The 13,541-nt window shown below is 45.6% G+C and overlaps 1 protein-coding gene across 2 annotated transcripts in view; it reads right to left on the bottom strand.

The window, feature by feature from the left end:
- NECAB2 (N-terminal EF-hand calcium binding protein 2) overlaps window positions 1-13,541 on the bottom strand; it is a 1,606,005-nt gene that overhangs the window by 1,164,349 nt on the left and 428,115 nt on the right. The gene's annotated exons all lie outside the window — the stretch shown is intronic.

The following is a 13,541-nucleotide window of genomic DNA, read 5'->3' as shown; positions in this document are numbered from 1 at the left end:
CAATGACTGTCGCCCCCCAACTCAAACCGCTGGAGCGTCACTTGCTGAAGTCTCCCAGCAGCTAAAGCCTGACTCAACATTGCCAACTTCGAAACATTCTTGGGACCGTCCCAACCTCCATCAGTTGAACCACTGCTGTTTGACTGCAAAGAGCACCTGCATTCGCCACTACTCTACTCCTGGTTGATGCCAGGGTCTCCACTATCCTACGTGCCCAAACTGAGTCTGATCAGCTTGCATCATTGGTCGACACTAGGTCTGATGCATCAGCCCACCAAGAACTGAATCCAGGTGCTCTTGAAACGGAACTGCCTCCATGGTCCACTGGGACACTAGAGACTGGTTAGGTCACGATCATTCCTGTTTTCAACCCAATATCCTTTTTATGGTAGTGCCTTACCTAAGACCCCTGGAGCTGTACTCAGAGCGCTACCTTCTTCAGTCTGTTTCATCTTCTCTGTTCTTTCCTTTGAGGTGGGTTTTTGTATAGTAATCACTTTTCATTCTATGTGCAGATGACGTGTTTAATTAAAGTGTTTATATGTTTTATAGAACCTTGCTTGGACATTCCCTTTATTTTGGACTGTGATACTGTGTTGTTTGGATCACTACTGGTTAACCTTTTCACCCTGCTTAAGAGTACAGCCTTCCCTTGGCCCACGTTCCCAAATAAGGTGAAGGAAGCATGTATCTTGATTGTCCCTGTTTTACCTTTATGATTATGTTGTTTGTAGAAGTGTGAGGGCTGAGTGGGCCATTATACCCCTACTCATCCTTGTACGTCTGCGAAGCGCAATCCAAATTCGTCACAATTGCATATGATGAGAGGTTCATGGGAGCTAAAAGAGGGGGGGGTGTAGACATGGATTGGGGGAAGAAGGTGATTGAGATTTGGGTAAACTGTGAACAGTAAAGCATTCATCGGTTTGCAACACAGGTCACATTTTTACTAGGTCGGAGCAGTCCTTTCGGACCCGGACCCAAGCCTCCGATAAAAAGGGGACATACTGGCCATTCATTAGAAAGGCCTGCTCCCGAACAAATGGTAAATTAAAGCACTTGTGTTCTTTCTGCGGGCCTGGGGCACCCCCAGAGGTCCAGTGCCTTAAACAGGCCAAAGAAAAAGATTGTAAGTAATGAGGAGCAGTTCAAAGGTAGGGCAGGGACAGGTGCCACAATGGGGGTCTTGCTTTCAGGGAAATCATGGGGGCCTGCCCACACCAGTAGGGGTGCCTCCTTTACAGATATGGTTGAACTGATATCCAAGGGTACAGGATGGGGAAATCTTGGCAAGGGAATTTTGGATGGTTTCCATATACCTACAAGGCGGAGGCCGGTTCCAATGATTCCCCAGCACCAAGGTTCTGCCCTAAAGAATCCTGAGGGGCTTTTTTTTCCCAAAGTAATGAAGGAAGTAGCATTAGGGAGCATGGCAGGTCCTTTTTTCTGTCCCACATTTAGAAGAGTTTGTGTGTTCGACCATGGGAGTGGTGCCAAAGAAGGAAAAGGGTCCAGTTCGACTCATTCATAACCTCTCCTTTCCCAAGTGGTCTTCCATCAATGATTCCATTGAAGAGGATCTAGGTGCAGTGTTCTCTGCTTCAATTGATGGGGCCTTAAACCAGCTGCGAGAGTTGGGAAAAGGAGCATTGATGGCCAAGTCATGTATTGAGTCTGCCTTCCGCCTTTTGCACCTGCACCCAGAAGACTATCAATTAGTAGGGTTGCAGATGAACAGACAGTTTCGCTATTACATGTGCATGCCAAAGGGATCTTTAGTGGTATGCAGTTACTTTGAGAAATTCAGCACCTTTTTGAAATGTGTCACTAAACAGTCTTTTAACAGGTCCAGGGTCCTTCACTACCTCTTTGACTTTTTGAGCCTGTTGGCAGCAAGGCCAAATCATTGTGATATGGCAATGAGTACTTTCCAGAAGGAGACACAGCAGTTGGGGGAAGTTCCCATGACAAAATTGACGTTCTTGGAGCTAGAGATAGTTTCTCTGGTGAGGTATGTTGTCTGTCCCTGGAGAAAGTCTCTGCATTCCACGAGTCAGTAAACCTGTACCTTCATTCCAGTACTTAAGTAACCTGGGGCCAATTGCAAGGGTTGGTAGAGCAAGTGAGCTTTGCCCTCTCGACCATACCGATGGGAAGGCCCTTCTTGAGGTCCATTGCGGCAGCCATGAAGGGCTTGAAGGAAAAGCATCACCACACTAGGTTGTCCCAGGTCAGGGGATGAAGAAGGACCTAAGTATTTGGGTGATTTTTTTCGCTGACACAGGAGGTAGTTTGGGGTTATCCTGTTTGCAAAATGGTGTGGAGCTGGTGGGCCCGGCGAGTGGTTCCAGTCAGGCCTGGTTTAGAACGTAACCTTCCTTGAGTTTTTCCCGATTGCCACAGCTCTGACTCTGTGTGGCAGGGGGAACATCATGATTGGAACGTGGTCTTTGGGTCTGACAGCATGTCTGTGGTTCAGGCCATCAAAAATCAACAGGCTTCTTGCCCCATGGTCCCCATGTTATTAAAGAAGCTTGTTCTGCTATGCTTGGTTGCAGTGATGGACAGGCCTACAGGGAAGACTGGAGAATTCCTGGTTGGCCTCTGCACCATGGGTCTCCATTGAATGGGATGAAGTAAATCATTTCTAATACAGCTTCCTGCATATGTTAAGATGGGGCCACTTTGAAAAACAGTTCCAGTGCCACTTTTAGTTCCAAGTCAATCTCTGCTTGGTTGTGAAAGTTTAGTTTTGTGCAAACAATGTGCCAGGAGTGCAAAACGCATAGCTGACTCGTTCTCTCATTTTGAGATGTAGGAATTCCAGTGATGGTTCCTGGAGGCAGAAGAGCAAATTACCCCATTTCCGGAGAACCTATGGCAGCTCAGTGCCCAGCACTAGCTCTGTTGATAGCTGGGTTGGTTGCAACTAAAACTAAAGTGGCTTACGAGGGGGGCCTTCAAATATTTTCGTGCATTCTGTACCACAAAAGGCTTTTGATCATTTTTTACCAAGGAAACACTGTTATATTACCTAGAATGCTTGCATGTTCAGTGGGTCTCCAGTGTAGGGGCTGGGCACACATGTGGAATCAGTGAGATTTTTCGCAGGTTTAGTGGGTGAAGTCAGTCCTACAACAGATTTTGCTGTGCTTAAAGCCCTTCCATCATGGTGGAGATTCCAAGGAAGGAAGCAGGATGTCGGAATACCATTGGATCCTAGAAAATTGCTGGATTTAGTGAGGGCACTGGAGGGCATAGGTATTCATAATGGGCCCTAGGTATGGAACCTTCCTTGCTAAGCTCCGTTGATTGCTGTGGTGTCCTTATTCATTTTTTGTCATGTCACAGGATGGGTTTGAGGTGAAGCCCACACCTCCTTTATTGAACAATGGACAGAGACGCTGCTACTCGGACAACGGACCGAGACACATTTATACACAAAGGGCATACTTCAAGCCCAGCCGTCATCCAACGGACTGACTGCTACTCGCCACCTAAACCTCACTTGGGGCTTCTACTTCAAACTAGAAGTATAACTACCTGCCTTGATAAAGTCCTATGTGGTCGAAACGCGTGTCGGCTGACCACAATTGGTGCTATAAGTCCACATGAAACAATTGATAAACAAATAAAAATTGCACTCAAAGCTGACCTTTAAAAGTGTGGCAAATCCACTTTTTGAAACATCATATGAATTTCGAGGTATCCAGGATAAACCCCTGATCTTTCACTGGAGGGCATAGGATGGTATGGTTATGAATTGCTAATCTTACGGGCAGCCTTTCAGATAGCTTTCTATGGGGCATTCCACATTGGAAAATTCGTCCCAACCAGTAAGAACAATAAGAAAGGGGTTAATGCTCAGTGCGAGATGGAGTTTGTAGGAAATGTATGGGTAAGAAGATCCAAGAGGGACCAAGTAGGAAGGGGACTAGGATTTTCATGAGGGTTAGCAGGACATGCACAAGCATATCCATTCGGGGCTATGTTGGATTTCCTCACAGTGCGTGGGAAGAGGCCATTGTTTATCTGTAGCGATCTCTCCATCTTATCTCACTTTTCATTCAAAAGGGTGTTCCACCTGGCCCTGAAGAAGGTGGGCCTTGGAAGGAGGGGATTTGCTTCTCATTTGGCCAGGATCCGGGCTGATACTATGGCCACAGGGGCAGGTCTCAAAGTCGTCCGATTATAAAATTGGGATAGTGGCAGTCTAATGCCTTTAAAGGTTACATTCGGCTGCCCCTGTTGTGCTAGTTAGGAGGAGAAGGAAATTGGGGTTCTGGGTCAGGAGTGGCGATAGGCTGATCCGATATGGAGGGGAACATATGACAATTGATTCTAACCATCATTCTGCTCCTTTCACCTAGTTTATATCGCTGCTCTGAGTAGTATGGATCGCATGCCATTTGTTCATCAGGAGGGCTGTGCAGCTTATGGATGTGCTGGGTCTGGGCAAGTTTGGCTTTGGCTACAGTGTGTCAATTTGGTTGGTAGGAAATGGAGAATGTGGCAGCTTCAACTGTGGGCAGCGGTCATGGGAGAGAAGAACAGGAGGGACTTGGCTGACCCGGACATGGTGATTCTGCACATTGTGGGTAATGATCTGGTCTCTCTGGGCCGGAGAGATTTGAGGGAGGGCCTGATGGTTTGAGCCTTTTCCTGGATGGTCAAGTTCTACCTAAGGGCAATCTTAGCATGGCCACAGAATATACCACAGAAACTGTCGGGTTAGCGAACACAGGCCCAGCAGCTGAACAGTTCAGCTTGCAAATTGAACAATAACCTTGCCCAACTGACTTCGAACCCCGGACATTTCAAGGTGGTGCCACATGGACTATTGAGGGGAGTGGACATGTTTCAGCAAGAGAGTGAGCATCTGTTGAAGCGAGGCCCCACCAAGTGCAGAATTGCAGAACAGACCACCTGTCAAAAATCTGCCTTTCATGTGACACTCAAAAGCTGACCATTATTTTGCATTCATTGACGTTTATTTGCTGCATAGTGAGTTAAGAAATGTGTCCTATTTACATCCAAAAAGAATGGTTTCATGCGAGTTCTTCCTGTGGCCTTTGGCCCTTGCAAACCCATAGTCCTCTCCAGGAGTAATTCAAGGGCAAGTCAGAAGTTTTCATAGTGAATTATATGTTAATCGGATTGTATGCTCCAGGAATGTTCATCCTATCTCTCGTCTCTTTTTTTCCATGAAGCTCCTGTCCTGGAATCTTTGGTTACCCTGCTTCTTTGCTCCTTTCTAAAGGATTCTGGGTTTTCTCGATCCTTTTCAGCCTGGGTTTTGGCCTAGTCAGGGTACCAGATCTTTACTGGTATCCACCGTGGACGACTTTGCTCTGATTGGGGATCAGGGTGGTGTCAGAGCCCTGATCCTCCTAGATCTCTCCGCCGTGTGTGACACCATAGATCATGTATTCTTAATCGAGAGGTTGTCATCAGCGGGTATCTTCGGCCCGGTCCTCGGTGGGTGTTCCTCCTTTCTTTCTGATCGTTCCCAGTCACTTGCTCTCTCCCCATTTACCTCACCGCCTATGTCTTTCACTTGTGGTGTACCTCAAGGCTCTGCTCTTTCTCATTTTCTCTTTAATGTTTATATCCAGCCTTTAGTTAAACTTATTCACACTTTTGGTTTCTGGAGTTATTCCTACGTGGATGACACCCAGATCTTGGTGTGGGTTGATCTGTTGCTTTCCACTACTGCAGCAGAGTTGTCGGTCTTGCCTGTCTGCTGTCCATACTTGGATGGGTAATAATTGGCTTTACCTTAATGGTGATGAAACTGATTTTCTTATTGTTGGTACTTCCCCTGACTCCTCGCCGTAACCATTGGCTTTCTGGCTGTCCGAACTTGGCCCCTTTCCACTGCCATCCTCAGTAGTTAAGGACCTGGGTGTGAAGCTTCCTGCTTCTCTGTCTATGCAGTCCGATGTGTGTCTGGCAGTTCACTTCAAATTAAGGATTCTGAACAAAGCACTTCCTTATCTCTCAGCCCAGCTTTGTCCCTTGGATGTTTCCTCCCTGTTCTTGAGATCCTTAGGCTACTGCAATTCTCTCTATCTCGCACCACCGGCCTATTTTTTGCAGTGTTTGCAAATTCTTCAAAACTCTGAGGCTAGGTTGGCCACTGGCGCATCCTGTTTTTCCGCCAGTCTTACCCATTGGCTGTCTATGACAAACAGATCCATTTAAAGGCCCTATGCATCGTTTATTTGGGCTTTCTACGAAACTGGACCAGAGTATCTTCAGACTAAATTCTGTCAGTACGTTCCTGCGGGTCCACTTCGCTCGGCCGCCGCTTTGCGCATCTCAATTCCCCGCTTTAAGCACTCACGTGTTGGAGGCCCGTATTTTTCAGTTGCCACTGCACACTTTAGAATTCTCTTCCTCTTTCCCTTCGCAGCAATATTGATCATGTGCCTTTCTGGCGCACCCTGAAGACTTTTTTGTTCTAAACATGATAATGTGTTCTTATTCATCCTTCTTCTCCATCTTGCTCTCCTAGTGCCATGATGCTCTTGTCGGTGTAGGCTGCACTTTAGAAATGGACATAACATAACAGGAATAACTCATGAGTAAGTCGGCTCCACCCATAGTAACTGTTCTGTGAATCAGCCCCTATATTTTTGGGCTAGCCATCACAATTTTCTTTTTAATAGGCGGAATATACATGGAACTTGGGAAGTCTTTTACAAAGCGGTTCTTCTAAATACCTTGATTGGTTGAGATAACCAGACTTGAAGCATCCTCTTTCTGCAATGTGTGTTCACCCTTCTTCAAAAAATGTTTTACTTTCTCTTCTTTTGTTTTTCAAATTGGTTCTTCATTGAAAATCGCACTTTCTTGCTCGATAAATGTTTTTGTTCCCTTGTTCCTTGTCTGTTGTGACCTATACTTCTGCAGATAAATGTGCTTTATATATTATACTTCACTGCACTATCTGCAAAAATGTAACACGAAGTTAGTGTTTTCTTTAAGAAAATGAAAATGTCACCACTCAGAGGAGCAGGACCGAATATCTAGAATGAAACATACGTGCCCGTTTTGGAAATATTCGGACTAGCCACTTTGTAGCTTAAGAAGGGCTACTATCCCTGTCAATTTCACAGCTCTTCCGAATGGATTTTTAATGAATAATTAATGAGAACCGAAGGCACAAGTCAGCAGACATTTGCAGGTTAAGAGCAGTCTCTCGAAGTACATCATAAAACCACGCGGCTTCTTAATTGAACTCCTGAAACTAATAAGGATCATCCCAAAGACCTTCAACATTCACGCGGACGCCTTTTATCGCATCTAAGGTGGCTTTTCACACGGCAGCGCTTGGAATGCTGCCCCGCATCCCCATTACTCTACTTCGGCGCTCTGGGCGGGAAACGTTTGGCCTTGCTGCGCCATCAATCTGGCGCGCGCCCTCCGTCACTCTAAACATGATTAACACATCCATTAGGTCCCGCTCTTCGCTTCAAGTGGGTCACTTGCACTGAGCCGTGTGACTGCGGAACGAGTTCCACTCGGTTGAAAAAGCCAGCAGACCGGAACATGAATTGAAAACACATCCGGTGGTAGCGTTCGCGCCACTTTTTTGGGCCTTTTATGAAATGGAAGGGCTTTGAAAATCAATCGGCTGTATTTGCGCAGTAAAACACGATTGACCCTTGAAAATATCTGCTTTTCGACCACTGCAATCTAATTGCCTCAGGTTATGGCGAGAGTAGAGATGCACAGCACTCTCGCTGGACTCAGAAGCACAACTATTGTGATTGTACCAGTTGCTGAAGTAAGATCAGAAGCATCTTGGAAAATAGGTTGTTTGTGGTCGAGGAGCTTTCCCCACAAGGATTTGGAACCTTCTAAACACCATAGCAATGTCATTTTAATTTACCTCTTTGTTTGCTGTGGCTAAACCCATCTATTACAGGGCGGCTCCCTAGGCCCTAAGGCAAGCAGCGGATACTCAGTGCGGATCCCAGGTTGCTGAGGAACCGGGGTGAATTACTGAGCAGCGGTTCACTGTTCAGAGCCGAGGCATAGACAGGGTAGGGCCTGAGTGGGCACTGCCCCCCAAAATCTGTAAATGCCCACGCAGAAGCGGTGGTCTCAACTACATTAGCTTCAGGCCCCACTTGTTAGACAATGCTGGGTCTGCCTCTGGCTCAGAGAGGCGGCTAGGCGCAGGCACCACTACTTTCATGCAGTGTGAATACAGAGGAGCAACATCAGGGAGTGAGCAATAAGAAGTGGCACAGGAGCATAAAAGCTAACCAGAAAGATTGGAGACAACTTTTCTACATTAAAAAAGTTTCAAAAGTGTCTAAAATTCCTGACATTCTCCCAAATTTATCAATAAGCAGCGCTGGTCATTGGGATGGATCTCGCCGGATCCCAGATCCGGCATGAGATGTGGAGCCGGATCTCGGGATCCGGCCGGAGTCAGACGCCCCAAACCCCTGCTCTGTGCTGGGGAGAAGAAAACATTTAATAAAAATTAAAAAAAGAACCTGAACTAACTGTAACTTCCTCTGGTGACCACATGCAAGAGGTCGCAAGAGGAAGTTACAGTCCTCAGCCACGACCCGGTTTATTTATTTATTTATGCAATGTTTGTCGGATAAATGGACCCGGATTATTTATTTATTTATGCAATGTTTGTCAGATACCCGTATCGGAAAAACATTGCATGAATAAATAAATATATAGGTATTTGACAAACATTACATACATAAATACCACTATAAAGATCACACACGATGAAGCCACCTAACTGCTTTCAGAGGGCATCTGCAGGAGCGGCTAAAATAAAAAAAAAAACGTTGCTCATGGGCTGGTGAACAGAAATCACTGTGTTTGAATAGAACCCAAGGGAAAGTATTTTTATATGAAATGGAATGCAAATTGTGCATTTTAAAGAATATTTACTCAGCAACACTAGACAAAACTATTATCCGCATAGTAAAGTAACTCATCACCAGTGCCATGGAAGTGGTTTAAAGTGGAATTGATATATAGTTTGGAAAAGAAGCAGCATGAAAGAAATAGTGCAGTTTTAAACTATTATTTTGGACATTTCCTTTGATCGGAGGTCAACTGCCAGCTCCGCCCCCTTAACTCCACCTCCTCGGGAACCCCCCAACTCCGCCCTCACCCCAGCCCTTGTGGGATCCCCACCAATTCCATTTCCACCACTGGCAATAAGTGTAGGAGGGCCATTGCACAACTGTCCAGTTCCTGCTCCAACAAACACTGTGCATCTTTTAGCAGCTTATCACATCTCCTAGTGCCTAGCTCCGACAAGGAGAGAACAAACTCAATACAGGAGTGCTATCCCCACAGACGACCTTAAATGTCCTACTTGTTGAACGTGCAGTAGAAGAGTTGCCGTTGGATAATGTTTGCCGTTGTAGGCCCCAGTAGCGGAGGCAGCTTTCGGTGACGGGGGTGGATAATAGGGTGTCAGTGGGAGGTTGGGGGCGCACTAGGCACCAGGGGGGTCAAGGGGAGCGGCCACACCCTCTGATCCCCCCTTGCCCTGCCACTGGTAGTCCCCTTTCCAACTAAAGCTTATTCTTCTCCCTGCGGGGCCCAATCCCTTTCACATTCTTTTGATTTACATTTTTTTTCAGTCTGAAAATTCCACCATATAACACTATTGTATTTTAAATGTGACAAATACATGTGTTGTTTGTCCTCGGAAATGCATGCCTAGTTATCTGCCCCAGACTACTACCAAGGAAGGAAGGAAGGTAAGCTGCTTTGGTTACTTTAACACAGTTCCCTTAACATACCCAGTTGAGTATCCTTGGCCAAGGTGGATGTACCTCAGAACAGCAGAGTCATATACATTAAGGGCCTGATTTATGGAAATGTGCACAGAAATCCTGCAAGGGCTGCGTGCTGATAAGGACACTGTGCGAGCCTGCACGCAGAATAAAAAATGCAGGTCCCGCATATTCATGGAATTCACTGCTCAAAGTAATCATATTTGCAAGTCACGCCGGCAATGCCCCTGACATGCCCCCACGCAAAGCAGAAACAGCCTACCTTTGCGTGCTCCTCCACTCCTCCAGGCGCGATTACACGCACCCTTCAAATAGTGTGTAGGGTACCCTGCAAGCAGGCCTGCATCTTAGGGACCCTCTGCAGGTGCCCCCCAAACAGTTTTCGGTGCCCCGACAACATGCGTTTGAAAAATTGTAACTCAGTAATTACTAAGGAAATCTGCGTGCAAACCCCTGTAAACCGTTCCTGCACCCCACTAAACTGCGTACATGCACCCCTAAGTTCAATCAGAACCCAGACTGCATGCACACACCCCATAAACCGACTTCCGGTCTTACCATCGTGCAGCGATTTCAATGCGCAAGTGCCTGTACGCCTGTCTTCGGGTGGCAGATAGTATGAAGGACTTGCGTGTCCAATTCCCTGCCGAGAGGTTGCAGGTTCGAATCCATGAATAAGTCTCGTGCCGCGAAATTGTGGGCAGGCAATGGACCCTCATAATGCCCACTAGTTTTGCATGTTCTTCCCCATTTTCCGTGTTCCGTCCCCTACTCTGCCCTCTGTGCAGGCCTCGCCCACGGTCTGCGTGATGAATCACGCAAGGCGCTCATCGGCTCGCAGATATGTGCCGAACCTGTGCGAACTCCACACAAGTGATGGAAAAGTCCTGAGCATTCAATTCCATGAATCGACGAACACGGTTTTGCGTAGAGTTTGGCGCGCAAGTACCCTATTTTCTTTGCAAATAATTCCATGAATCGGGCCCTTAATGGTAGCCCCATGAGGTTTTGACAAAGGAGCATTGACTGGCAAAGCAGCCATTCCTGGGTCAAGAGACGTCCACAGTATTGGCCCCCTTGGGTCTATCTGGCACTGAGCAATCCCTACTGGTGCATCTGGCTGTGAGCTTCTTTGCCTTACGTACACGCTTACATTGGCCACGAAAGTGAACGCCTGCAGATATATGAGCAGGCCGGCATCAATGTTTCTATGTTACGACATCGCATGAAAAATGCCCCGTAGCAAAAACAAAGTGGTAACAACAGAGGAAAAAAATCACATAGTAATGAATGTAAGCAGCAATAATCATTTTAAAACAAATGGGTAAAAAAAAAAACTAATTTTTATTTTCGAGTTTAACGTTTATTAGATGAGCAACACGTCTAAAAAGGACCTGAAATGAGAAAAAAAAATACCTTTAGACAATCCTGGACACAAGAGCATTGGAAAAAGTCAGTGTTTGATTTGCAGTTCTGCCTTCAAAATGAGCCATATAACTCAATTTGGCTCGGATGCCATAGACCATGGTTTTGTTTTCACACCTGCCCTCCTTGTCAAGAGAATATCTAGTCAAGCCTCGGAACAGAAGGTTAGGTGAGGGAGAGGAAAACGATATTCCTGTCCGCGAGCTTCGGAGACGCGAAAAGAGCTGAGGCTCGGAAAAGTTCCACAGAAGAAAGGCTGGATGGATACTGCAATGAAGAGGAGCATCTTAGAGGAGAAATAAAAGCCACCTAAAAGGTCCTCCATGGGGACGATTAGAAATCTCCAATTCTCTGTGTATTCATTTTCATCAGATAAAAGTACAAAATGGAAAAAGTGATGTCACAATAAGGGGACCAAAACCATTATTGAGAGCTTTTGCTTCATCTGCGTAGGTTCCGAGGATGAGAACCGCGTTTCTGTATTCTTCCTCATGCGGACATGCCCAAAATGACGCAGTTTTATGGCTTTGATTGACGTGTGCCCCTTTCCTCATCTAAGCTTTATTAACTAATCATTCATCTTCCGGAGCGTGTTTCGAAGCGTGATTATAATTTCTGAAAAATGTAAGGTTACCCCCACTTAAATATTCATGTTTTCCAAGTTTTATGGGGCATAACCCGTCTTTGAAGGTGCGTGATCACTTGTTTCATGCATCCTTGTCAAAGCTTAGCATGATTATATTTCATTGAAAAGAAAGAGCATCGCAATTTCAAATGATATGTCTATGAATTCAGCTGCCGCTATTTTCAAAACACGTTATCATTAACACAACTTTGGCAGTTGCGTTTCATCCGACCTTCTAGCCGAGTACCCGCATCGAACCAGCAGACCGGCAGTAGCCAGCGGCACGAGTGCACCACTTTCCATGCTTCTGGGTGCCCATCGGGCTAGCAATGGCCAGGCGAATGCGAGCGGCAGCGCAGAAGCCCAGAAAAGACCGCGGGCCCCATTCATGGAATTGTTTGCACGGTTCAAAGTGACTTTGCACTGGCTCCAAGTGACTTTGCCCGAACGACACAAACCTTGATTCGTGCAACTGTACAACGTGTATTTTTGCAGTGCAAAGTCATTTTGTAAGAATTCCATGAATTAGACCCTAAGTATGCTCCAAACACTCTATTCGAACCACTGTAAAGCAGCCATCCTTTGCATAAGAAAATAACAACCACATATGCATGAATTAAAGCACTCTGTGCCTGTACCCTGTGATATGCCTGCAACAACAACATTACTAAACGCATACCTGCCCAGCCAACTGACAAGGCTACATTTTGAAATGGCTTGCGCGCTAAGTTGAGCATTACAATACCGTAATAAAATAAACTTTCATGCAAAATAAAATGCAATGGACATTGTGTGATGGCGTTTAGCCTAATTCAGGGCCTTCAGTGTGCCACATCAGGTTCTGTTGAACTTTTTCGGGATTCGCTTGACAGATTCTAGTTAAACTTACGACATTTCATGCCGATGAAAAGCTGCTGTGAACATTGAGCTGAAGAAATCAATACTTTCACTACCAGCCCATGTTCAAAGAAAGCCAAGTGTGAAGTTTGTGAAATAGGTTTGAAGTTCAGAACATTCTCTGGCAGGGGTACTCAAAGGACGCACTGTCTAAATGACTAATGGTTTTTCTTTAATGTAGAAACCAAAATGAACTCTATTTTTAGCTGAAAGAAATTGTGATCTTTAAAAAAAAAAAAACTGTTACTGCAAAATGCACAAAAAGAAATGCAAATAACAAAATGTGCAGAGGATACATTTTTAATTTGCATTACAGGTTCCCTTATGCACAGGTTGCCTTATTATCAAAGGTGGCCTGCACATTTCTAGGGGGCTGTGCTGCAGTCCAAATGTTGTGCTGGCTAGCCACCCTGCCTACTTTAGTTTCAGGAGCCAGTATGGTGCTCCCTGCACCCATAGGTCTCCTACTGTGCATATGTATTTTTTCACAGCTACCAAGCTCATAATATTGCATTCCTGCCTGATCAAATGGTATTCCTTTATGCAACGTCAGCATCTTGAATGGTTGACATGTGACAGACTCTACTTCACCCCCTCTGGCCTTTCTGAGTTAATTGACCTGCACTCATGGACTCTCCCTCTTAATAAATAAATAACCTCAGTTGTCCTCATAAAAGCAAGCTCAGCAGGATTAAACTTCATACATCCGAATGCATGGCTGACTTTTTCTCAGTCCTATAAGGTCCATGTCTGTTTCGAATGTATTATATTATATTATATTATATTATATTATATTATATTAT

This window comes from Ambystoma mexicanum, chromosome 1p (genome assembly GCF_040938575.1).
Source record: "Ambystoma mexicanum isolate Mex_15411 chromosome 1p, UKY_AmexF1_1, whole genome shotgun sequence".
In the NCBI taxonomy this organism is placed as follows: domain Eukaryota; kingdom Metazoa; phylum Chordata; class Amphibia; order Caudata; family Ambystomatidae; genus Ambystoma; species Ambystoma mexicanum.
The sequence above is the reverse complement of the archived record's forward strand: the minus strand, read 5'-3'. Positions and strand labels throughout refer to the sequence as shown.